Source organism: Papio anubis, chromosome 9 (genome assembly GCF_008728515.1).
Source record: "Papio anubis isolate 15944 chromosome 9, Panubis1.0, whole genome shotgun sequence".
Taxonomy (NCBI): Eukaryota; Metazoa; Chordata; class Mammalia; order Primates; family Cercopithecidae; genus Papio; species Papio anubis.
The window spans coordinates 12,006,884-12,031,110 of record NC_044984.1 but is presented as its reverse complement, the minus strand read 5'-3'; the positions used below and the strand labels follow the sequence as shown (position 1 = coordinate 12,031,110).

The 24,227-nt window shown below is 40.2% G+C and overlaps 1 protein-coding gene across 4 annotated transcripts in view; it reads left to right on the top strand.

Annotated features, from left to right (window-relative positions):
* The window catches only part of DUSP16 (dual specificity phosphatase 16), a 92,785-nt gene that overhangs the window by 6,295 nt on the left and 62,263 nt on the right, over window positions 1-24,227 (top strand). Inside the window, exon 1 of one of the 4 annotated variants that reach the window (XM_009180241.3) lies at window positions 16,125-16,175. The exons of 2 other annotated variants lie outside the window; for them this stretch is intronic. The gene's annotated coding sequence lies outside the window, so the exon portion shown is untranslated. Of the gene's footprint in view, window positions 1-16,124; window positions 16,176-16,640; window positions 17,219-24,227 lie in introns of those variants that run through there. One more of the 4 variants, XM_009180240.4, reaches the window with a different exon arrangement.

The window sequence follows — 24,227 nt, the reverse complement described above, 5'->3', positions numbered from 1 at the left end:
AATACAAAAAACTAGCCGGGCGAGGTGGCGGGCGCCTGTAGTCCCAGCTACTCGGGAGGCTGAGGCAGGAGAATGGCGTGAACCCGGGAGGCGGAGCTTGCAGTGAGCTGAGATCCGGCCACTGCACTCCAGCCTGGGCGACAGAGCGAGACTCCGTCTCAAAAACAAAAAAAAAAAGATGTCCTTCATAGTGATCAACTAAAAACTGATATTATCAGGAGCTATTTCATGTTTTGGGGCACATTTTGTTCTTCTTAAGCATTCTTTAAGAAATATGTGTCCTTCACTCTTTTTGCAGTTTTAAATTTAATTTAATTTTTTTTTTTTTTTTAAGAGATGGGGTCTGTCTCTGTCACCCAGGCCGAAGTGCAATAGAGCAATCATAGCTCACTGTAGTCTCAAACTCCTGGGCTCAAGCAGTCTTCCCGTCTCAGCCTCCCAAGTAGCTGAGACCACAGGTGCATGCCACCACACCTGCCTAATTATTATTTTTTATTTTTATTATTTTTATAGAGATGGGGTCTCTCTTTGTTGCCCAGGCTGGTCTCAAACTCCTGGCTTTAAGCCGTCCTCCTGCCTTAGTCTCCGAAAGTGCTAGGATTACAGGCACAAGCCACTGTGACCAGCAAAACTTTTTTATAGGTGAAATTGAGGTGAAGGATTTTAAAAAGGGTTGATATTAAGTGTGTCTATAGAACCAAATCCCTCAAGAATTATTCTGTGTGCACCTAACCAATTTTCATCTATAAAATACTTGAGATAAACCTACAGGAAACAATTTCTTTTTTTTTTTTTTTTTTGAGACGGAGTCTCACTCTGTCGCCCAGGCTGGAGTGCAGTGGCGCGATCTCGGCTCACTGCAAGCTCCATCTCCTGGGTTCCCACCATTCTCCTGCCTCAGCCTCTCGAGTAGCTGGGACTGCAGGCGCCCACCACCTCGCCCGGCTAGTTTTTTGTATTTTTTAGTAGAGACGGGGTTTCACCGTATTAGCCAGGATGGTCTCGATCTCCTGACCTTGTGATCCGCCCGTCTCGGCCTCCCAAAGTGCTGGGATTACAGGCTTGAGCCACCGCACCCAGCCAACAATTTCAATACAAGGTAGGAAATTTTTTAGTGCTCTCTTGATTTCCTCCTAAACTAAATGCTTGATTTATTTAATTTTTTTCAATTTTTATTTTTTTGAGACATGGTCTTGCTCTGTCACCCAAGCTGGAGTGCAGTGGTGTAATCACAGCTCACTATAGCCCTGACCTCCTCGGTTCAAGGGATCCTCCCACCTCAGCCTCCCAGATAGCTAGGACTATAGGCCTGTGCAACCATACCTAGTTAATTTTTTATTTTTTGTAGAGACAGGGTCTTGCTATGTTGCCCAGCTGGTCTTAAAACTCCTGGGCTCAAGCAATCCTCCTACCTTGGCCTCCCAAACCATTGGGATTACAGATGTGAGCCACCATGCTTGGCCTTAATTTAGAAAAGAATTACAGCTATAAATGCACTGGGTCTGTGGTATGTGTAATAAAAGTTAGTCTCACTTGTACTCCTCAAAAATATTTGGTTTGGGAAAGACAGAAGAATTCAAGTTTGTTTTAATGTCTGTGTATGTCGGGGTGGTGGGGCAAATTGCGTTTATAGAAAAAAGATAAATTGTAATGGTATGGCAAGATAATTAATATTTAATATATCCATAATTTCTCTTAAATGGGGAAAGATGTGTAGAGAAGTATATGCTACTTATTGTATACATTGTATACTAGTTTTTAAAATATACAATTTATATCCTAGGATAGTAGAGTAAGTAGGCTTTTGATAAATGTTTGCCGAATAATTTGAATCAGTTCTTACTACTGTTGTTTTTTATAGCAGTTCCGTTATATCTCTAGCTTAGAGCACTGTGTTTTGAGCTTTGAGTTGCAGTTTGCCAGGGGTTGACTTACAGTCTTGGGTGTGGACTCTTGTTTGAGCAATAGGCTTACTCTAGAACAGGGTCTCTGACCTCACCTCCAGCTTTGACTCTGTGGCTGACCTGACTTCTTCCTTTCCAAAATGATGGGTGGTGGTTTCCAGTCACCTTTTTCAGCTCATAGTGTAACAGCTCCTTCCCTCCCCGAGCAGCTGAGCTGTGTCCTCTTTGGATCACTTCTCAGAATACTAAGGTATATGTATCGCCATGCTGGCTTATTTTGTAGTGGGTTTATTTGTTGTTGCTTGTTTTTTGTTGTTGTTGTTTGGTTGGTGGAGAAGAAAATTCCTTGGGAAGATAGTTCTTGACTTGTTTGTAAATTGTACATGGTATATGAAGCATAGTATTATTTCCTCTTCCTTCCTAGCTTTAGTTAAACATCTTGGGTTCACTTGAAAAAGAACTGGTAAGTGATATTTTGATAATACCCACCAACCAAAAACTAACAAAGACTTTTTTTGAGACAGTCGGGAAACTTGAAAATGGAATATATATTAGGTGATATTTAGTAATTACAACCGTAATATTTTTAGCTATAATAGTGGTATTGTGGTTATATTAAAATATTTTCATGTGTTAAAAATACATATAGAGGTACTTATAGGCAAAATAAAATGATGCCTAATACTCGTTTTAAAAAACTTCAGGATGGGCCGGGCACGGTCGCTCAAGCCTGTAGTCCTAGCACTTTGGGAGGCCGAGACGGGCGGATCACAAGGTCAGGAGATCGAGACCATCCTGGCGAACCCGTTGAAACCCCGTCTCTACTAAAAAATACAAAAAACTAGCCGGGCAAGGTGGCGGGCGCCTGTAGTCCCAGCTACTCGGGAGGCTGAGGCAGAAGAATGGCGTAAACCCAGGAGATGGAGCTTGCAGTGAGCTGAGATCCGGCCACTGCACTCCAGCCTGGGGACAGAGCGAGACTCCGTCTCAAAACAAAATGAAACAAAAAAAACTTCAGGATGGGCACAAACACACAGAAGTGGGAAATGAATAAAAGAGTATTGGTAAATTTTTGAAAATTGTCAAAGCTGAGTAATGGGTAAGTTGGGGTTTATTTTCTGCACATTTGTGTATATTTGGAAATGTCCCTAATAATGAGTTAAAATATATAACCAATTATAACTGTAGGGTAAGAAATTAAATGCAATAAAATTATGTTGTTGGGTTGGGTGTGATGGTTCATTCTTGTGATCCAGCACTTTGGGAGGCTGAGGTGGGAAGATCGCTTGAGGCCAGGAGTTTGAGACCAGCCTAGGTAGCATGGTGAGACTCCATCTCTGCAAAATAAAATAAAATAAAATAAAATTATATGCTTGGACATTTGAGCTAATTGGCTACTCAAAAATCTACACTTGGCTTTTTTTTCTTTTGAGACCCAGTCTTACTCTGTCACCCAGTTTGGAGTGCAGTGGCGCAATCTCAGCTCACTGCAACCTCTGCCTCCTGGGTTCAAAAGATTCTCTCCTGCCTCAACCTCCCAAGTAGCTGGGATTACAGGCTTGCGCCACTACGCCAGCTAATTTTTGTATTTTTAGTAGAGATGTGGTTTCACCATGGTGGCCAGGCTGTTCTCGAACTTCTGACTTCAAGTGATCCACCTATCTTGCCTCTAAGTGCTAGGATTACAGGCGTGATCCACTGCTCCTGGCCTGCACTGGGCATTTTCTGTAAGTTCTGTTTCTAGTAATAAAATTTTAAGAATAAGGAAAATTTCGTGACACATCATAAGACACAGGCAGGCATGGTGGCTCATGCCTGTAATCCCAGCACTTGGGGAGGCTGAGGTGGGCGGATCACTTGAGGGCAGGAGTAGACCAGCCTGGGCAACATGGTGAAACCTTGTCTCCACAAAAAATACAAAAAATTGACTGGGTGTGGTGATGCACACCTGTAGTCCCAGCCACTCATGGGGCTGAAGTGGGAGGATCACCTGAGCCTGGCAGGTCAAGGCTGCAGTGAGCTCTGTTAGCGCCAGTGCACTCCAGCCTGGGCAACAGAGTGAGACCCTGTTTTGAAAACAAGAAAACAAAACATCATAAGAAGTGTTTAAAATGCTTAACTTTGAAATCTTGTAATAATAATGTACCTTGTCGTTTATAAGTCACTTTTACATGTTTTGTCTCTTTTATCCTTAGAAGACATGAGTTATCCATTTTACAGATGAGAAAGCTAAGGCCTTAGAGAGATAAAGTAATTTATTGAAATCCTAGAGCAAGTAAGAAGTGGTGCTAGAATTAGAGCCAAGATCTTCTGATTCATATTCAAGTCTCCATTCTCTTATATACATATATGTAAAAGTGCTCTTTTGTTGTGGTACTATAAACCAATGGTTTTCAAACATTTTGGTCTCAGGACACATTTATACTCCTAAAAATTTTTGAGGACTCCAAAAATCTTTTGTTTATATAGACTATATCTATCAATACTTAACATTAGAAATTAAAACTGAAAAATGTTTAAAATATTTATTTAAAAAATAACAAACATTAGGCCAGGCACAGTGGCTCACGCCTGTAATCCCAGCACTTTGGGAGACTGAGGTGGGTGGATCTCATGAGGTCAGGAGTTCGAGACCAGCTTGACCAACATGGTAAAACCCCATCTCTACTAAAAATATAAAAATTAGCTGGGTGTGGTGGCGGGCGCCTGTAATCCCAGCTACTCAGGAGGCTGAGGCACGAGAATCGCTTGAACCCAGGAGGCAGAGGTTGCAGTGAGCTGAGATTGCACCATGCACTCCAACCTGGGCGACAGAGTGAGACTCCATCTCAAAAAAAAAAAAAAAAAAAAAGAAAAGAAAAGAAAAGAAAAAACAAACATTAGAGGGTTGATAAAAATAAGATACTTTTATGAAAAAGATATTCCAACACACACAAAAAAATCTGGTGAGAAACATGGCATTGTTTTATGTTTTGCCATTCTCTTTAGTATATTTCTTTATAGAAGATAGCTGGGTTTGTATAATTGCTCCTGTATTCAATCTGTTGTGATACGTTGTTTTGGTTGATACGTGAAGAAAACTTGGCTGCCCACAGATACATAGTTGAAGAAGGGTGGGGTATTTTCATAGTCTTTTCATGTAATTATGAATATTTGTGTTACATCAAAACTCAACAATTGGTAAATTCTTTTTTTTTTTTTGGAGACAGAGTCTTGCTCTGTCGCCCAGGCTGGAGTGCAGTGGTGTAATCTCAGCTCACTGCAACCTCCGCCTCCCGGGTTTAAGTGATTCTCCTGCCTCAGCCTTGCGAGTAGCTGGGATTACAGGCGCGTACCACCATGCCCAGCTAATTTTTGTATTTTTTTAGTAGAGACAGGGTTTCACCATGTTGGCCAGGCTGGTCTCAAACTACTGACCCCAAGTGATCCGCCTGCCTTGGCCTCCCAAATTTCTGGGATTACAGGCGCTAGCCGCCACTCCCAGCCAGATTCTTAAATATTAGTTGCGCTGTTGAACCTGAAACCATGTCAGTGAATTTTGTGTACTCTGTAACATTAAAATCTACTGGTCCGTCTTGCATTTTGAATGGATCTTTGACCTGTGTGTGATTTTGTAACTGCATACATTGGCATTCAAAAAATAATGGTTTACTAAGTTGACTGAGCATGGTGGCTTACACCTGTAATCCCAGCACTTTGGGGGTCCGAGGCAGGTGGATCACGAGGTCAGGAGATCAAGACCGGCCTGGCCAACATGGTGAAACCCCGTCTCTAGTAAAAGTACAAAAATTAGTTGGGTGTGGCAGCACGCACCTGTAGTCCTAGCTATTCGGGAGGCTGAGACAGGAAAATTGCTTGAACTTGGGAGGTGGAGGTTGCAGTGAGCCGAGATCGTGCCACTGCACTCCAGCATGGGTGACAGAGCCAGACTCCATCTCAAAATAATAATAATAATAATATAATAATGGTTTACTAAGTTATGTACATCTTTGAAATGTTGGCACATTTGGTTACACAATATTAAGCAAATCACATTCATTAATATGACCATCAGTCTCATCCAAAAAATCTTTAAGAATTGGGAAGTGGTCAAGATCTTGGTGGTGAATTCAAATTTTCCAAAATTCTGGTTTTCTCTTGAAAGCTCAAGTTACATCATTGGCAACAGATATGGCCCTTTTTTTTTTTTTTTTTTTTTTTTTGAGAGACAGTCTCGCTCTGTAGCCCAGGCTAGAGTACAGTGGTGTGATCTTGGCTCACTGCAACCTCTGCCTAGCTCAGATTACAGGCATGCAGCACCATGCCTGGCCGATTTTTTTTTTTTTTTTTTTCTGTATTTTCAGTAGAGATGGGGTTTCGCCATGTTGACCAGGCTGGTCTTGAACTCCTGGCCTCAAGTGATCTGCCTGCCTAGGCTTCTCGAAGTGCTGGGGTTACAGGTGTGAGCCATGGTGACCAGCCCAATATTGTCGTTTTTTTTTTTTTAAAGTGACAGGTTCACTTTAGTCATTTTAGAGAAAATGTCTGCCAAATACCAAAGTCTGAATAACCATAAATTGTCTGCTAGTCAAAAAAGCAAAAATGGTGTCCTATGAAAAAAACTTGTAAGTCAGACGATTGCATAAATGCTTTTCCCCAAGGTAGTCATTGTACTTAGGTATGCAGCAGAAGTGCTTTATGTGTGCTTCCTATTTCATCATACAGAATATTAAAAAGGCCGAATTCTCAAGAGTTGACATTTTAAAAATTAATACTTTTTATTATTTTATCAAGGATGTTGTTAAGTAAAACTGGCTTTTTTTTTTTTCATTATACTTTAAGTTCTGGGGTACATGTGCAGAATGTGCAGGTTTGTTCCATAGGTATACATATGCCATGGTGGTTTGCTGCACCCATCAACCCGTCATCTACATTAGGTATTTCTCCTAATGCTATCCCTCCCCTAGTCCCCCAAACCCCAACAGACCCCAGTGTGTGATGTTCCCCTTCCGGTGTCCATGTGTTCTCATTGTTCAACTTCCACTTATGAGTGAGAACATGCGGTATATGGTTTTCTGTTCCTGTGTTACTTTGCTGAGAATGATGGGTGAAACTGGGTTTTTAAAAAATGATAGGCAGTGAAGAATATACAAGTACATGTTTTATTAGCTGTCAGAGTGATAGATACATCATCACCACATACCATGCATCCTTGATTCACTGTTGTACACTCATGAGGGAATGAAAGTGAAGAAGACAGATAGCATCTTCATATTATCAAAAATAGTTTTATAGATCCCTTGAAGGGGTTCCTTTCTCATCTCTGGATCACACTTTGAAAACTGCTGGTGTAAACTAGTAACATGTGCTGACATCTTTTTAGAGCAGGCTGATACACACTTTTTTTTTTTTTTAAGACGGAATCTCATACTGTCACCCAGGCTGGACTGCAATGGCATGATCTTGGCTCACTGCAGCTTCCACCTCCCAGGTTCAAGCGATTCTCTTACCTCAGCCTCCCAAGTAGCTGGGATTACAGGCACCCTCCATCATGCCTAGCTAATTTTTATATTTTTAGTGGAGACAGGGTTTCACCATGTTGGCCAGGCTGGCCTTCAACTCTTAACCTCAGGTGATCCACCTGCCTCAGCCTCTTGAAGTGCCAGCTGCGCCTGGTCTGATACACGCATGTAAATCAATAAAGTAACATGTCCAACTTAGTTGATGAATTTGTCAGGGAGAAGGGACTATACTAGTGTGTAGGATGAGCCATGTGGCCTGGACACCATTATGAGTGGAAGATCATATAACATCAGAGCGTGTTGGATGAAGGGTAGACAGAAGGGAAGAGTCAGTGAGAGCACTTTATAACATAAAAAAGTGAAAATTTGCTCTATTTTTTTTTTTTTTTAAATAAAAAAGCACTGTGGCCACATATATGCACACATACCTATTCATACTTATATTTGTATTCAAAATCTGGGGTACTGAGTCATTTTTTTTCTTGGATGACAGAATGGGAGAGGTGGTAACATACTTGAGAGGAGAATGGACTTCTCTTGTCAGTTGTTTGTTTCATCCAACCGGGGAGACTGTTCACTGTTTTTTCTTTTTTTCTTTTGGGAAAGCTAAGGGATGGCAGAAGATAAATGAAAGAAGAAATGGTAAGAGAAGAGTGCATGGAGTAGGCATCAGTGATTATGGAAATAGCTGTAGGCACAATGAGGCTGTGGACAGAGAGTGGAGCTAAGCATGGAGGGCACAGAGGAAGACTGCAGGGTCAGGTGGGCTCCCCTGTGTGCTGGACCTGGAAGAATGGGGCTGAGGAAGTGCAGGGCTAGGTGCAACAGGAGTTAAGGAGATGCACATATAATTGAAGGATTTCTATCAAAACACGGTTAAAATAACTATAATAGATAGTCTGCCTTTTAATAACTTACCAGTATTCCATTTCTGTTAGTAGCAATTGTGTCTTCAGTTATACAGGGGAAAGCAGCAGTGCCACTTTTTCAGTCATCTTGATGACTGGGTCGTATCTCTAATGATGATGTTGATGGTAAAGAAGGCTAAAGCTAAAATTAGGTTTTGGCTTTTGGGCACTTATATTTCATTGAAAATGAAAGACTAATTGTATTTTTATTTTAATAGGGAAAGATATACATATGTGCATATTGTCTGTAATTAAAGTACTCTCAGTACAATGCTCTGAGGAAATGCCCAGGTATTTCATTGAAATACCTCCAGCAATCCCAACCAAAAAACAAACTCAAGTGAATTTTGTGGTAAATGAATGGCTTGTGTGGTTTTAGATGCTGCCAGTGACTGTCTCATTATATGTAGCTAATGTGATGTTAGTTAAAAGAGACACAGTTACAATGGGGGTGGGGTGGGGGTTTCCAAGTACCAAGTGTTAGGGAGTATGGTATTCACTTGCTTGGAAAAAGTAGTTTCATTGAAGTTTTAAGTTATTGTGAAATCAGTGGAGATTTTTATATGGAAATGACCCTAATTCACTCATTAAAATAAGTGCATTGGCTTTTAAATCTAATAGGCATTTTTCTGGGCAAAAAATATATTTAGCCCATAGCGTCCTTGTTACCAGCATGAATAAGTAGTTAGTGACTTCTGTGAGTGAGGCTTTAGAAGGGATGCAGTGAAGATGCATATGGCCTTGGTTGTCAGGAGCTTATGCTTGTTTTTAGCATTTCTTTATGGATTACTATTCACAGTTTAAACAAAACACGATAAAAGACTCATTTTTATGCCCTAGGGGTTTTTCAACTTGGGGTCCATCACCCTAGTCTCTGCTTTTTCTAGGCCAAGAGATAAAGTCATGATTAGAAGTGGAGGACAAGCCGCTTGAAATCCCCTGCTGATGATTTCGCCTTTTCTCCATGATTGCAGACCTGCCCTGCTTACTCTAAGAGCCGTGTGTTAGCGGGCTGCTTCTGTGGGATGGTTTGGGAGAAGGAAGATAGTATCCTGGAGCAGTTCTTGACACCTTTAGATTATAAAAGGTTGGGAGGAACACAGCAAAAAAAAGTAAGAGATTTATTGCAAAATCTTTCTTTTTTTTCTTTTTCTTTTTGAAACAGAGTCTCACTGTGTCGCCAGGTTGGAGTGCAGTGGCAGATCTCGGCTCACTGCAACCTCTGCCTCCCGGGTTCAAGCGATTCTCTTTCCTCAGCTTCCCGAGTAGCTGGGATTACAGGCGCATGCGAGTAGCCAGGCCCGGCTAATTTTTGTATATTTAATAGAGATGGGGTTTCACCATGCTGGCCAGGCTTGTTTTGAACTCCTTACGTCAGGTGATCCGCCTGCCTCGGCGTCTCAAAGTGCTGTGATTACTACAGGCGTGAGCCACTGTGCCCGGTCAACACTTGTTTTTAGCTGTACTAATGGGTGTGATGTGATATCTCATTGTGGTTTTAATTTGCATCTCTCTGGTGATTGGTGATGTTCAGCATCTTTTCAAATAGTTGGCCATTTATATATCATCTTGGGAGAAATGTGTATCAAGTCCTTTGCCCATTTTAAAATTGGATTATTTTAGATTTTTGTTGAGTTGTAGGATGCCTTTTTTAAAACTGTGAATCAGCTACTTAAAACTCACAGATTAGATGTGATATAGTTCAGGGATGCAAAAATGGAGTGAGTGGAGTAGAGTAACTCATCTCTGCTTCTCCTGCTCTTACCAGTACTGCTTAGTCAGGGTTTCATACTCCCAAGAGGATTTGGAGGGCTCGGGTTGATTCTCTTCTTCTTCCCTCTTCTCATTATCCGTAAACCAGAGGGATGGACTAGGTGATATCTAAGGTTTCTTCCAGCTCTAAAATTCTAAATTTTGCAACCATTGCCTTTTACCAACTAACCTTTTGTGTCTAAGATTTCCTTGGAATCTCAGTAGTATCTAACTCTTACACTGAGAAATCTTTGCTGCCAGCCAATAGCTAGAAGGTAGCACTCCACCAAAGCTTTGGTGGATCTTTGGTTTTCTAACTTTTGATCTTACTTTCCTGCTTATAGCATGGTATCACCTGAGAATCCTGGGCTTAAATGTTTTTTAACTGCTGCTGTACACAAGTCCTGTGGTGGGTATGTCCTAGAGTGGTAGAGCTTGTACTTGGGAGGCCCTGGAGATACATGGTAGTATGTTTTGCTATTTTTTTTTTAAGCCTACTCACGGTGATAGGGAAGTAGAAGGTGAAAAGTTCATTGGACGGTGTATTTTTTTTTTTTGCTTTTTTTTTTGTTTGTTTTGTTTGAGACCGAGTCTCGCTCTGTCGCCCAGGCTGGAGTGCAGTGGTGCTATCTCAGCTCACTGCAACCTCTGCCTGGGTTCACGCGATTCTCCTGCCTCAGTCTCCTGAGTAGCTGGGATTACAGGTGGGCGCCACCACGCCTAGCTAATTTTTGTATTTTTGGTAGAGATGGGGTTTTGCCATGTTGGCCAGGCTAGTCTCGAACTCCTGACCTTAGGTGATCCACCCACCTTGGCCTCTGAAAGTGCTGGGATTACGGGCATGAGCCACCACGCTGGCCTGTTAAATGTTTTAAATACATAGAGCAAACAAAAGCACCAGTCCAAATTCAGTGAATTTTTATTTCTGTTAAGAACAAGCTATATTTTCATGCCAGGTTTAAAGAAATATTTCTCAACCGATTTATTTATTCCTTGTCCATGGCTGTCATATAGACAATGACATCATAATAGTAATTAAAGGTAAGAAATAATGTGATTGTGGTTGAGGTTTAAGGGTACTGCTAAGATATAATTATTTTTAGGTTTCAAGCCCTAATGTTTTTAATTTTTCATGTCTTATAGATAGTATCTGACAGCCAGTCTTTAGGAGCTTATTTTAGTTATGGAGTTATATATTATTGCCATATGGTGCCATGACTTAAAATGTTCTCATGCTGACAGTACTATAGGAGGAATAAAGTAAACAAGCAAAATCCAGTAAACCAAATAGGAATGGGTGAGCAATATGTAGGGTGACTCAGAATGCATGAGATGTTGGTAGTGCTTACACTAGAACACAGCGTATCTGTCTATTGTTGTCTTTGTGCTTGACCATCTTGTGACATCTCTATTGCTTTCTGGCCTATTGCCAGGTCTTGATGATGGAACATTGCCAGTCCCTTCTTACAAGATACTAAAAACACCTGAGTGTGTAAATAGCAGAGGTAATGGAGGGACTGAGGCAGCTTCAAAGAACTACATTGTGGAAAGTTGCCATAATGGTCAGAGCCACCCTTGTTCATTCATTCTTAACCTCTGTTATACAATAACTCAAGGATTGAAATATATTTGGTAGTACTATGACAGTTTCATTGCAAAATACTATCTAGGCCCTTTGGGGCTACTTATCACCATCCCTCCCTCTGAGCATAGGCTGGTCATTTAATTGTGAAAAAACAACCACCAAACACAGGTAGAGTAAAAAAGATAAAACAGACCTATGGGTGATCATTAGTAGACCAGAATTCATTAACATAATCATTATCCAGAGGGTGTAGAATTTCCCCCCCCCCAAATGATAACATTTCACAAATTTATAACATCGTATAAAGAACTCTCAGATGTTTTCATTATCCATTTATTTTGCATGGGAAATACAACTTATTTTTATAGTGTAATTTCATTTGGGTTTCTAAAAGTACATGATGTTACTGTTATTACATCAATATCACTTATAACAAGTCTTTTTCCATTCAGATACTTCAGAATCCGCATGTTAAATATTAGATTGGTACATTATGGCTCTGGAACTGTGATTTGGTTACCATTTCTCTTACCTGCTTTGAATTTGGTGGGGAAAGATTTGCCAGGAAATGAGACTGAAGCTGTCATATAGTTTTGGCTAGATCGTAGTTTATAGGATATCATTAGACTTTATTTATCCATGTACTCTCTTATCTGTTACAGGGTAACTTAAGATTTGACCATGATTTGTTTTTGAATTTTTTGGAGTGATGGAAATGTTCTGCATCTGGGATTGTGGTGATGGTTACATTACCATGTACATTTGGTCAAAACTCATAGAACCGTACGCCAAAAAACATTAATTTTACTTTATGTAAGTTAAAAAATAATACTTTAAGAATAAATGTAGTGGCCAGGTATGGTGATTCACGCCTGTAATCCCAGCACTTTGGGAGGCCAAGGCAGGCAAATCACCTGAGGTCAGGAGTTTGAGACTAACCTGGCAAACATGGTGAAACCTTGTCTCTACTGAAAAAAAAAAAAAAAACGAAAATTAGCAGGGCGTGGTGGTGCGTGCCTGTAGCCTCAGCTACTCAGGACACTGAGGCATCAAGCTGAGAATCGCTTGAACCTGGGAGGCGGAGGTTTTCAGTGAGCTGAGATCACGCCACTGCACTCCAGCGTGGCGTGCAGTGAAAATCTGTCTCAAATTCTGTCTCAAAATAAAATAAAGTAAAAATCAATTTAGTAAGATTATTGGATGCGAGGTTATTGTACAAAACCTGTATTTCTATGTAACAGTAATCAGAAAATGAAATTTTTAGATGCTATTTATAATAGCATCAAAAATATCAAATGCTGGTAATAATTCTAAGAAAGAGACCTGAAACTTTTATAGAAGTTTATATAAGTGGATTCTAAAATTCATATGGCAGTACAAATGGCAAGAATAGTCAAGGTAATACTAAGGAAGACCAAAGTTGTAGGATTCACACTATTGAATATACAGTGTGGAATAAATAAATAGATCAATGGAACAGAATAGAGTCCTGAATCAGACCCACATATATGTAGATACTAATTTATGATTAAAATGGCACTTTACAGCAATGTGGAAAGAAAGATCTTTCAATAAATGATCCTATGTCATTTGCCTATCCGTATGAAAAAAAAAAAGAAAACTAATTTTGGTCCTTGCTTCCCTTCATTTAGAAAAATAAATTATAGGTTAATTGTAGCTCTCAATGCACAAGGTTAAAAAAGAAAAGCTTCTAGCGGTGTTCAGCCCCATTAGTCATCAAAAAATGCTGAATGAAACCACAGTGAATTACCACTACACACTGACCAGAGTAGCTAAAATTGAGAAACAAACAAAAACTTGAAAATACCGGTATCAGCATGGATGTAGAGCAACTAGAACCCTCATGTATGGATTCTGGAATGGTAAATTGGAATAACTATGGAAAACTGGTTGTATCTATTATACTAAAGTGTTACATACTCATCATGCCTCTAACCTAGCCAACCCACTCGTAGGTATATACCCAGCAGAAATGTGTGCTTATGCTCACCAAAAGACATGCCCAAGAATGTTCATAGCAGCAAAATTCATAATAACTCCAAGCTGGAAACAACCTACATGTCCATCAGTGGAAGATTAGATAAATACATTGTTGTATATTCAGTGAGATACTATGTAGAAGTGAACATGAAAAACCTCTTGCTACTTGCAACAACATGGGTATGAACATAATTTTGTACAGAACATTTCAGACACAAAAGAACTCAAAAACAGGCAAAACCTCAGCCATGGTATAAGAAGTCAGGATTGTGGTTACCTTTGGGGAGAGAGATTAGTAATAGGAAGACATATGAAGCCAACTTCTGGAGTGCAGGTGGGTTTCTATTTCTTGATCAGGATGGTGGTTACATGAGTATGTTAACCTTATAAAAATTCTTTGAGCTGTACATTTCATGATTTGTGTATGCTTATTGGCATATATGTTATACTTGAGTTTTTACAAAATTTATTTTTAAATGCTTCGAGTTAACCATAGGAGTAAATGGCATACAAGATTGTATTAGTTTCCTTTTTCATTAGTAAAGTTTGTATTATCAATGCTGTAAGGGAGAAAATTATTTATGTTACAAATAACTGGCCCCATAAACAAATAGAATAGACTTAGATTCTTTCTTAACCAAATCCAAACATTCCTAGGCTTCTTGAGTTTTTCATTGCTTTTTTTTCTAGGGATAAACCAATTCTTTTTTTCTGTTCACAAAAGAATATATTTTTGGAAGTCGTTCTGTATCAGATAGACATCTCTCTTTTTACATGTCCGTATGGCATATACTACATTGATGTAATATATTTAGCCAATTTATCACTCATTAACTTTGAAGTTGTTTCTTTTTATAGTTATAAACATGTTACAGGGGAAAATATTTCACATAATATACTTTTGGGCAGGTATTTATGTAAGACAAATTATTGGAAGTAGAATTTTTGGATCTCAGATTATGTGTGTTTTACTAACTTTTTTTTTTTTTGAGACGGAGTCTCACTCTGTCGCCCAGGCTGGAGTGCAGTGGCCGGATCTCAGCTCACTGCAAGCTCCGCCTCTCGGGTTTACGCCATTCTCCTGCCTCAGCCTCCCAAGTAGTTGGGACTACAGGCGCCCGCCAGCTCGCCTGGCTACTTTTTTATATTTTTTTTCGTAGAGATGGGGTTTCACCGTGTTAGCCAGGATGGTCTCGATCTCCTGACCTCATGATCCGGCCATCTTGGCCTCCCAAAGTGCTGGGATTACAGACTTGAGCCACCGCGCCTGGCCTTTATTTACTTTTTTATCTTTTTGTTTGAAAATAATTTTAAATTTACAGAAAAAATAAAAGAACAGCATATACTATTACCAGTTTGCTCCCTTTGTTTTATTACTTGCTCTCTCTCCATATTTATATATGATATATTTTTCCAAACCATAAGTTGCACACATCATGGCCCACTATCCCCAAGCACATCAGCAGGTCTCCAAAGAACAAGGACAGTTTTCTACCCACAGTACAGTTGTCAACCCCAGTAAATCTGACATTGATTTAATACTTCTAACCAGCCCACACGTGTATTTCATTCAGTCCTGTAAGTTGACACAACATTCTTCATAGCATTGTACTGTCTAGTACAGTCTTAGTTTGGGTTGCTATAACAAGTAACCTTAGACTGGGTGGCTTATAAATAACAAATTGTCGTCTTACAGTTCTGAAGGCTAAAAATCTGAGATCAGAGTGCCAGCATGGTCTGGTTCTGGTGAGGGCCCTCTTCTGGGTTGCAGAGTACCAGTTTCTCATCGTATACCCAAGAAAGCTTGCTCTCTGGGGTCTTTTTTATATAGCATTAATCCCATTCATGAGGGTTCCACCTCATAACCTAGTTACCCTTTAAAGTCTGTGCCTTCAGATACCATCACAGTGGACTTAGGGTTTCAATTTAAGAATTTAGTGGGGACACAAATATTTGGTGTTGCATACAGGGTCCAGTTGAGGATCATGTTCTACATTTACTTGTCATGTGTCTTCAGTTTCTTTACATCTGGAGTAGTGCCTTGGCCTGCCTGCCCTTTTTAAAAATGACAGTTTATTGAGATACAATTCATATACCACAAAATTTACCGTTTAAAAAGAGTTGAGATATAGTTTCAGTTGTAAAATTCGTCTTTGAAAGTGTGCAATGCCGTGATTTTTAGTATATTCACAGTTGTGTAATAATCACCACTATCTAATTCCAAGACGTTTTCATCACCCCCAAAACAAACTCTATACACATTAGTAGTCATAACCCATTTCCCACTCCTCCCAGCCCCTGGCAACCACTGATTTGCTTCCTGTCCCTATGCATTTGTGCCCTTTCTGGATATTTCTTTCTTTCTTTCTTTTTTTTTTTTTTTTCTTTTTTTTGAGATGGAATTTCGCTCTTGTTGCCCAGGCTGGAGTGCAATGGCGTGATCTCGGCTCACCACAGCCTCCACCTCCGCCTCCGGGTTCAAGTGATTCTCCTGCCTCAGCCTCCCAAGTAACTGGGATTATAGGTATGTGCCACCACGCCCGGGTAATTTTGTATTTTTAGTGGAGATGGGGTTCCTCCAATGGTCAGGCTAGTCAAGAACTCCCAACCTCAGGTGATCCGCCCACCTCGGCCTCCGAAAGTGCTGGGATTACAGGCATGAGCCACCACACCTGGCCTTTCTGGGTATTTCATGTAAATGGATTAATATGTGGTGTTTTTGTATCTAGTTTCTTTCCCTTAGCGTAACATTTTTAGGGTTCCCCCATATTGTAGCTGGTATCAGTATTAATTCCTTTTTATGGCTAAATAATATTCCATAGTAGGGGTATACTTCATTTTGTTTATCCATTCATCAGTTGATAGAATTTTTTGGCTATTTATAAATCTGCTGTGAACATTCTTATACAAGTTTTTGTGGGTCTATTTTCTTTTTTCTTAAATAATTTATTATTTTAGATTCGGGGGTATATGTGCAGGTTTGTTACATGTGCGTACATTTTCAGTGCTCTTGTATTTACATTTTAATCTGGGTGTTTTATCTTACTTTACATAATTTTTTTTCACTCTTATTTCTCTCTAGGGTTTGTGGTGGAACACATGTAGACAGAGAAATAGTTGTTAGGAAGACATAGACCTGGTAGTTTGTCACTCTGAAGTGGGCTGTCAGCTGAAAAGCTTGAGGACCATGGGGCTAGACAGACAGCTCATTCCAACTGCAACTATCATAGTGACCAAATCATGAGAATTTATGCCATTTACCTACCTTACTGGGCCTTCCAATAAGATGGACTAATTTTAATAAGAGTTTCTTATTTTTCTTCCTTAACGCTTTGTGGGAGAATACTGTTCGGTGGAAATAATGTCAGTGTAATCTTGTCAAGGCCTGTACCTCTTTTATTCTTCCCTTCATGTTTGTATTTGTGTGGGGCGGGGGACTGTGTGTACCTGGGGTCCAAGGGAAGATGAATTGTCTTCCTCTCTCCCTTATCAGTGCCACAATGAGAATCAGCAGCTGGCCAGGCGCAGTGGCTCACACCTGTAATCCCAGGACTTTGGGAGACTGAGGTGAGTGGATTGCTTGAGTCCAGGAGTTGGAGACCAGCCTGGGCAACATGGTGAAACTCCAGCTCTACTAAAAATACAGAAATTAGCCAGGCGTGATGGTATGCACGTGTAGTCTGAGCTACTCGGGAGGCTGAGTTGGGGGGATCACGGGAGCCTGAGAGGTTGAGGCTGCAGTGAGCCATGATCAGCACCACTGCACTCCAGCATGGGCAATCAGAGTGAGCCCCTGGCTCAAAAAAAATAAAAAATAAAAAATAAAAAGAATCAGCAACTGTCTGCCTCCTGAAGAAAGATGAATATGTGCTAAGTGACCTCCTGGCAGGAAGCAGCCAGCCTTCAGGGACCAGCTGACGGGAAGTTGTCTCCAGAATTAGGAGAAGTTTGCTGGCTGGTGGTGTCCCCACTCCCTCCAAACCTCTTGGCCAGAGGTTATTTGTGAATACAAAGAGATTGTGTAGCACCCTAAGGAGTTGGGGTAGGAGAGCATCCAGAATAAATATATAGGTGAGATTGACCACCTCCTGACCTCCTCCTGTTGACTTCTAGACGTCACTGCTAGTAATCGTGTCCCCCCCACTCTTGCCACGTAATCTCACTGAGCCTTACAGATGTCTTATGAAATCGCTTTAAGTTTTGTCCTCCAAAAGTTCCTTGAGCAAAAAGCTTTGTACAATATAAATATTCAAAAACTGTTGTGTAAGTGAATGAAGCACAAGTTAGACCCACTGTACAAGGAAAATAGCTGAATGAGCATTTTCTAATCTAGTGTTCCTTGTATTATATGTTAATATGTTATGAAAACTGACTCTGGTTAAAGACCATTTTTTAAAATTTTATTTATTTATATTTTTATATATTTTCAGACAGGGTCTCACTCTCTTGCCCAGGCTGGAGTGCAGCGGCAATCATAGCTCACTGTAACCTCTATCTCCTGGCTCAAGCTCCCCAGTAGCCCCAGTAGCCTCATAGCAACCTCCATCTCCAGGCTCAGCCTCACTAGTAGCTGGGACTACAGGCCCCTGTCAGCACATCCGGCTTATCTTTTTTTTTTTTTTTTTTTTAAAGTAGAGTTGGGTCTCAGTATGTTGCCTAGGCTAGTCTTAAACTCCTGGCTTCATTTTCTGTCTTTCTATCTTTTTTCTTTTCTTTCTTTTTTTTTTTTTTTTTTTGATATGGAGTCTCAGTCTGTCACCCAGGCTGGAGTACAGTGGTGCAATCTCGGCTCACTGCAACCTCCGCCTCCCAAGTTCAAGCGATTCTCCTGCCTCAGCCTCCTGAATAGCTGGGACTCTGCTACCATGCCCGGCTAATTTTTTGTGTGTTTTTTTAGTAGAGATGGGGTTTCACCAAGTTGGTCAGGCTGGTCTTGAACTCTTGACCTCAAATGATCCACCTGCCTCGGCCTCCCAAAGTGCTGGGATTACAGGTGTGAGCTACCATGCCCTTTTTTTTTTTTTTTTAAATAACTGCTGGCCCAACCTTGAGAAGGGTGGTGACGTCTTTTATTTAATGTAATATAGATTGTTTGGCTGGAGGCCCAAATCCTGGTTTCCATCATCAACTTAAGTGAGGTTTTACAGGATTGAATTAGAGAGGAATTCTAAAGGACTGTATGCCCTTGTAATGGTGATTAGCCGTTAGTAATGGGAAATTCCTGGGTGGAGATATTTGTTTAACTTGCATTCAGAAGCCGGTGAACACTGAGCTCTATCTCCTCCCAAGCTTTAACAGTCTTTCCTTGACACATCTACATCTAAAAATTTGTAGATTTTTAAGAAGAAAGATTGGAAACTAGATTGCTTCACCCATAAACCCTGCCTTATTAAACCCTAATTGGGTTCTGTGCTGCAGCATACCCTTGCAGTCTTTTGTTGGGTATCATAAGTGAATTGTTGTGCTCCTTTATTATTATTATTCAAATTATAGAGGCTGTGACATTGGAGAACTGGATCTCTTACCTAATAAAATGTTCAGAATTCCAGACTTTAAACATAGAAAGCATCTCAAGTAATAGATTAATCACAGCGTTACATGTGCCACCAGATTTCTCCTCTGCTCTTAAACTGCCTTCCAGCTGGCCTGTCCTTTGTGACAGTTCTTTAGGAGAGGGTAAAGGATCCACCTCTGCTTGTGTGTGTGAAAGATACTGACGCCTGGGCCCATTCCTCAGAGATTCTGATTTATCATTCTGAGGTACATATGGATATTTAAGAGCTCCCAGGTGATTTTAATGTGTAAGGTTCAGAGCTACTCTGTTAGTCTAAATGCTCCTTCATTTAATCATGTACTGAGTTGTTCCCTTTTTAGCAAATGTTGGAATTCCCAATAGGTGGGAGGATTACCTGAGCATTTATTACATACTTTATTACATATTTTATTACATACTTTATCTTACTGTATTTTCATGGTGACCCAGTGAAGTTGACAAGCATTTGCTTCCAGGGTTCCTCCCCCCCTTCACTAGAGTCCTGCAGGGGCTGTTGCATCACCATTTGGTTCTCTATTTCATGCCTGGCATTTCATCTGTAACTTTATGGCAGGCTGGCATTTTGGTGAGGCCAACTCTCCAAAAGCCACAGCCACACACATCAGGTGTTTAAAAGGGTGCATTATTTCTCATCTTTTGAAATCTATTGCGTTCTGTGTTTTTCAGGAGCCTATTAACATTTTCAGAATGTTTGGTAAACTCTCTAGGATTGGGGAAAGCACACTCCCTAGAAGCGAATTTCTCTCTTCCACCACTGATGAATTGTGTGACTTTGAATAAAAATGTAAATTTTGTCAAAGGGACATTATTAACCTATCAGAAGACATGCACTAGATTAAATGGAAGTCCATCTTCGGCTATGAAATTTCAGTAGTCTTTGACCTTCTTGAATGACATGATGTGACTGACTTCCCATTTCTCCTCTTACCATTATTTTCAACTCAAATCCAGCTTTTGTGCCTCTATGTCCTCCAGGTAAGAGAGACTGAAAATCAGTAGGTCTTGACAACTGATTAAATGTGAACATTGAAAGAAAGACCAAAGATGTCTTTAGGACAGATGTCTTTAGCCAGGCATGGTGGCGCACGGTGGTGCAAGTTTTCAAACTTGCCTGATTCTCCGAACCTCCTGGGGCATTTGTTAAATATGCAAATTCACAGGTTCCACTCTAGACCCACGAATCAATCTCCAGAGGTGGGCCTGGTTGGGCATTTTTATCAAGTTTCTAAGTGATTCTTGTGATCAGATGAAAGTGGGAAAGTGTGCTGTAGGAAATTGAATCTAGTTGGTGCTCGATAAATGAACATATTATATGTATTCCATTAACTCATTTAATTTTTTTCCTGGAGTTTTACAGATTAGCTAAGATCCACACCCCAGAATTAATAGAACAAACACTATTTGCAAGAGAAAAAACTGAACATTTATTATCATGTTGTACTTAGAGGGGCTTTCAGTCTCTGATACTTAGTGATGCTTACATGACGCTTAAATATGTTGATAGCAAATGGTGATAGGTTTATTTTGAATGTATTTCATAATCTGTCCAGTAGATAATTAGACTGTGGAGTTTGTGAGCATATTCTTAGGGTCTATGCCGTGGACTATGTTTTAAAAAGATGAGATGGTGAAATTAGATATTTTGGCATTTAGGCATTGAGTTTCTTAATAGACAATTCTGTGGTCTGCTTTATACTAAGTTTCACGAATAGCAAGCTTACTGTATTTGTAATGATTTTGTTTATAATTTTAATTTTGAATATGCGTTCTTTGATACTGAAGGTTATGTTTGGCAAAGGAACATTGCCCAGTACTGTATCATATATAGTTATGTTGCTTTGTGTAGAATACATATGAATGTCTCGTACCTTGTAGCATGGCTGTCATAGGGCTGTGTAATTACATTTAAAAACTTTTTAAAAATTTGCTCACACTACAGTCACTGTTGGATGAATGTCATGATAGTGTATTAAAACTCATTTAGGTTTCACTTTGACTTCCACATCTTTTTTTCATGACGTGACGTAAGTTATGTCTGATTAAAAATATATATAGTTTTCTGTTATGAAAGTTATCTGTAAAATAGGAAACTTAGAAATTACAGAAAAATATATTGAAGAAAGTCATCCTTGAAGAAATGCCAACCTTTGGAGTCTACCTATTTTTTTTTTTTTTTGAGACAGAGTTTTGCTCTTGTTGCCCAGGCTACATCGAGTGCAGTGGCGTGATCTTGGCCCACCTCAATCTCTGCCTCCTGGGTTCAAGCAATTCTCCCGCCTCAGCCTCCCGAGTAGCTGGGATTATAGGCATGCACCACCATGCCTGGATAATTTTTGTGTCTTTAGTAGAGATGGGGTTTCTCCATGTTTGTCAGGCTGGTCTCGAATTCCAGACCTCCGGTGATCCGCCCACCTCAGCCTCCCAAAGTGTTGGGATTACAGATGTGAGCCACCGCATCCGGCTTTTTTTTTTTTGAAACGGAGTTTCGCTCTTGTTGCCCAAACTGGAGTGCAATGGCGGTGATCTCGCCTCACTGCAACCTCTGCCTCCTGGTTTCAAGTAATTCTTCTGCCTCAGCTTCCTAAGTAGCTGAGATTGCAGGCATCTGCCACCACGTCCAGCTACTTTTTGTATTTTTAGTAGAGACAGGGTTTCACCATGTTGGCCAGGCTGGTCTTGAACTCCTAACTTCAGGTGATCCATCAGCCTCAGCCTCCCAAAGTGCTGGATTACAGGCGTGAGCCACTTTGCCCGGCCTATTTCAGCCTTTTATTATGCCTGATTATTCTGGTTTATAAACAGTGACCTAATTAGTAAAACTTGAGCCTGTACCTAGTGCTCATTTTTCTTTACATTAGCTTATCTGAAGCCAGGACAGAATAAGATACTGAGATATTATCAGATATTATTATGGTGGAATAATAATTCAATAATGTAGTCTAGATAGCCATTTTCATGGGTACTTTCAGTGCCCATGACGTATAATAAGGGTATATTCTGTGCCAAGTACACTGCCTTGGATTTAGACTATTAACAATCTCTTGGCTCTCAGGTTTTATAGTTACCATTCTAGGCTGAGCGCATCCATAGATAACTAAAACTATATGGTACTGTAAGGAGACTAGTCAGTCAGTCTCCTTACATCTATTCTCTCCTCACCTCAGTCCATTCTGAATAGAGTTACCAGAGTGAAGTTCTCTTAGTATTGTTCTTATGTTATTTTCATAAAGCTTACAGTGGCTTAGATGGCTTTAGACTTCCAGGATACTTTACCATCTAGCCCCTTTTACTCCACCAACTTATTTTGTTACTTGCTGATATAATCTGTAGCCGGGAAAGCCTGCATACAGTTTGTTATCCCTCTGCCTTTGCTCATGCGTTTTCTGCATCTGGAATCATCTTCCTCTCTTCTCTCTGACAGTTCATGTCCCTGTTTTCTTTCAAAACTCTCTTTGAAATTTACATTTTTCGGGAAGCCTTTCTCTTTGACTTGCTGGACATCCCACCGGCATGTTATCTTTTTATATTGGTTCAAAATGTCATTTTCAACATTTACTCAACTAATTAATATCAAGGACTTGCCATCTATTCTGTTTTTCCCTGCATTGGGTTAGAAACCTAATTTAACTTCACCGCTGATATATTGGTATTTTAGAGTGGGAAACTGAGAATTTTGATGGGAAGGTGTTTGCTGCTGCCGCAGGTAGTGTGCCTGAACCCAACTGACATCACACCCAGAATGTATGGAGGGCCAAGTATAGTACTATGTAAAGATGACAGAATAACTTCTTTTTTTTTTTTTTTTTTTTGAGACGGAGTCTCGCTCTGTCGCCCAGGCTGGAGTGCAGTGGCGCGATCTCGGCTCACTGCAAGCTCCACCTTCCGGGTTCACGCCATTCTTCCACCTCAGCCTCCGAGTAGCTGGGACTACAGGCGCCCGCCACCACGCCTGGCTAGTTTTTTGTATTTTTAGTAGAGACGGGGTTTCACCATGTTAGCCAGGATGGTCTCGATCTCCTGACCTCGTGATCCACCCGCCTCGGCCTCCCAAAGTGCTGGGATTACAGGCTTGAGCCACCGCGCCCGGCCAGAATAACTTCTTAAAAAAGAAAAAATAAAATCAAAAAGAATAGCAAATAAAAACACCATTCTCTCAAACTTTGATTTGTAGAAGCAGATGTTTTGTAAAAAAAAAGTTTTTTTCCCCTTTGACTCATTGATATTTCTCTTCTTCTACGGGATATAACCCATCACTATTTGTTTTGCTATTAAGATTGTTTGGGAAACCCTTCTAAAGAATTAGACAATAGTGTTACTGGGAGCTAAGGTAAGGAGAACTAACGGCTCACCCGAGGCTGGTGGAGGAGGACGGGCAGGGCTGAGCGGCTGAGCCCTGGCACAGGTGTCCGTCCTAATGTGCCAGGCAGACTCTTGATGAAGCCAGCTTTTTCCTCATGTGCAGAGGTTACTTTCTGCTTTTAGAATCTGAGCACTAGATTATAAAGTAATTCAGATCTTGTTTGTTTTTTAAATAATCTAGTGTGAAAATCCTGAGAATTTGTGTTTTCCTGTGAGGCTCAGATGAAAGTCTGTCTTAGTATCTGGAACATCAGGTATTTAAGGGCTAATATAAATGTAAAATATTGAATTGATGATCTTTACTTAGTATAACCAACCATGTATGAAACACCAAACTGGAAAAATTTTACCTCTCTCCTCCAAAATAAAACTTTTTTTTTAGAGTAACAAATCAAAGATTTTAAAGGCTGATAGATGATAAAACACCTGAATTCATGGGTGACTATCTCAAGTCTAGAAAATATTACTTGTTATAATAGCAGTACATCAAGGGCCTTGGCAGTTCCCCCTCAAAAAATGGAAAATGAATTAATGATAAGAGCTTAACATCAGACAGGAAGAGGCTTGGTTATAATCATGAAGAGAGAAATTAAGATGAATATGAGGAGGAAGAAACAGCAAAGCCTCTAAGGACAAAAAAAGGGTACAGAAACTACAAGGGCC